Below are 3,323 nucleotides of genomic sequence, written 5' to 3'. Positions count from 1 at the left end.
GGCTTTAATCTCAACTCCAATTGTGCAAGGGCCAAGATGGGATTTGCCATTTGAACTTATGTGCGATGCAAGTGATGTTGCGATTGGAGGAGTATTGGGGCAAAGGGTAGAGAAGAGGCTTCACGTGATTTACTACATGTCTAAGACCTTGAATGAAGCTCAACGGAACTACACCACAATGGAGAAAGAGTTTCTTGCCGTGGCTCATGCTTTTGAGAAGTTTTGGAACTACCTCATTGGTTCCAAAACTATTGTCTACACTGATCATGCGGCTATTAGGTACCTTGTGGCAAAGAAAGAGTCCAAGCCTCGTCTTCTTCGTTGGGTGCTATCACTTCAACAATTCGATGTAGAGATTCGGGACAAAAAGGGGGCCGAAAATGTGGTTGCGGATCATCTATCCCGGTTAGAGAACGTGCAAGATAATGATGATGGGGTCCCAATTTGTGATGAGTTAAAAGATGATGTGCTTTACTTGTTGGCCGAGAAAGATCTTCCTTGGTTTGCGGATTTGGTGAACTATTTGGCTTGTGGGGAGTTTCCTCCAAATGCTTCAAGGAACCAGAAGAAGAAGTTGAAAAGGGAAGCAAGGCATTACATATGGGATGATCCAATCCTTTTCAAAAGAGGAGTAGATGGTTTACTCCGTAGATGTGTGCCAAATGATGAAGTGAAGAGTGTTTTGAAGATGTGCCACTCCGATCCTTGTGGAGGGCACATGGGTGCCAACAAAACAGCCTTGAAAGTACTACAAAGAGGGTTATGGTGGCCTCATATCTTCAAAGATTCATGGGGTTTTGTGAAAACATGTGACTCTTGCCAAAGAACCGATAATGTTTCGAAGAGAAATGAAATGCCTCAACAACCGATTCTTGAACTTGAGGTGTTTGATGTGTGGGGCATTGATTTCATGGGACCTTTTCCCTCATCTAATGGAAATCAATACATCCTTATGGCGGTTGATTATGTTTCTAAATGGGTTGAAGCCATTGCCTCCCCAACTAATGACCACAAGGTAGTGATGAAGATGTTCAAAAAGGTGATATTTCCAAGATTTGGGATCCCTAGAGCAGTGGTTAGCGATAATGGTTCTCATTTTATTCATAATGTGTTTCAAAAGATGCTGAGAAAGAATGGGGTCCATCAACGCTTTGGCACGACTTATCACCCACAAACAAGTGGGCAATCGGAGGTTTCCAATCGCCAAATCAAGGTAATTCTTGAGAAAACAGTGGCTAGGAATAGGAAAGATTGGTCGGACAAGCTAGATGATGCCCTTTGGGCCTATAGAACCGCTTTCAAAACCCCCATCTGCACTACCCCCTACCGGCTTGTATATGGTAAGTCTTGTCACCTTCCGGTTGAACTTCAACACCATGCTCAATGGGCTATAAAAAAGATCAACTTTGATTTGGCGAGTGCGGGTGAACAAAGGTGGCTAGACTTGCATGAGTTAGAGGAACTACGGATGGATGCTTATGATTGTGCAAGATTGTACAAAACCCGGTCAAAGGAGTGGCATGACCGGCAAATTGAAAAGAAGACCTTCAATGTTGGAGATAAGGTGTTGCTTTACAATTCAAGGATGAAACTATTTCCCGGAAAACTCACGTCAAGGTGGAGTGGTCCATTCACCGTTAAGGAGGTGTTCCCCCATGGAGCCGTTGAGCTAAATGATTTGGATGGATCGAGGTCATTCAAGGTCAATGGGCATCGCCTCAAGCTTTATTATGAGGATGCTCATGTTGGTTTGATTGAGTCAATGCAATGCAATCTCATCTTTTGAGTGTGTGAAGTACGTCAAGGTGCGCGGCTGTGCTGTTACGCGTGGCTGATGCGCGTGTGGGTGCTCGGGTGCTGCTGCGCGTGGCAGCTTGGGCAGCGTGGATAGCTGCTCGGGCTCGCTGCCTTGATGCTCGTGATCGCCACCTTGGAACTCGTACTTGCGGGCCTTGCTTGGTTTGGCTTGACTTGCATGCTTGGCTTCCCGAACTTGGCTTTGTTGACTTCCTTGAATGCGCTTGAGCTTCGTATGTAATGATGAAATCTCGGGAAACTCGACACACCTATAAACAAGTCAAAGAAACGGAGAAGCGAGAGAAAAATCCGAGAAATGAATAAAATAAAAATAAAACCATTAAAAACAGGTATTTCCCTAAACTTACACACAAACACGCAATTCAAGTATTAATAACTAAAAAAATGACATAAAAGACTAAAGACGAGCATAAAAATAAGAAGAAAACCTAGCCTAAGAGTGCCATAAATGGCACTCATCAAAGTCCCCCAAGCTAAACCTTTTCTCGTCCTCGAGCAAAACAAAATCCAACCCAAGGCAAAAATGATGAAATTATTCACGTAAAGAAAGAAACAAGAAAAGAAGAGAGGATGGGAAGAAAGAAACAAAATCCAACTCACTTTCATAGGAATCACGGTTCATTTTATCAACTAAAGACAAGCCATTTAAACCCCTTGATTGCCTTAGAGGACGAGTGATGCTCTCGTAAAGGTTTCCTAAGAGATAAACCTAGAACTCTCGTAATAATACAAATAAGGCAAAGCATGAAAAAGAAACAAAAATACATGAAAAGCAAACAAATGTTTATGAAAGGACTTTTCCAAATGTACATGAACAAATGAATAGAAATCTTTCTAAATAAGTAAGGGAGTGCACGGTCCAAGATACCCGAGGTTGATTGAAACTTAAATATTCTAAGTATAATAACTAGTTTTCGCTATCCACTTTCATCCCAGACGGTCTTACCGCGTTCTCTCTACTAGTCTCATATATTCCCCTAGTGAGAATCTCAAAAGTTCCACGAAGGAACCGGAAAAAAATATAATTTTTGGCTACTCGACGCCGTGACAATGCATCCCCTTTCCTTAGGCTTTAACTCATAATGCTCTCCCTCGGTATATGACTCAACCATTAGGTCAAAAAGACTTTCCCAAAGGATGTAACTTAAGGGCAAAAGGTAGAGGGTAAGCTTAAAATTTAGAATTTGGTGGTATTCCTAATTAGTGAAGCAAAGGGTGATCAATCCTCAACACCATAATCAAGTATCACCAATCAAAAAGATACCAACAACACCAAGCTTATTCAAAGCTGTACTCACAAAAGTATACACAAAAAGCATGAGAACGCTTCCCCCTAAGCTTAAATGGAGCATTGTCCTCAATGCTCTAAATGGGGAGAAGGATACTCACATCAATTTTGTTTTGCATATTTTAATTTTTTTTTTTCTTTTCCTTGCCTTTTTTTAACTTTGGATGGCTTTTTCACATTTGCACTTGCTTTTTCCTTGCTTTTTTTCACTTTGGAC

The sequence above is a fragment of the Chenopodium quinoa genome, unplaced genomic scaffold, assembly GCF_001683475.1.
Source record: "Chenopodium quinoa cultivar QQ74 unplaced genomic scaffold, ASM168347v1, whole genome shotgun sequence".
NCBI lineage: Eukaryota > Viridiplantae > Streptophyta > Magnoliopsida > Caryophyllales > Amaranthaceae > Chenopodium > Chenopodium quinoa.
The sequence above is the reverse complement of the archived record's forward strand: the minus strand, read 5'-3'. Positions refer to the sequence as shown.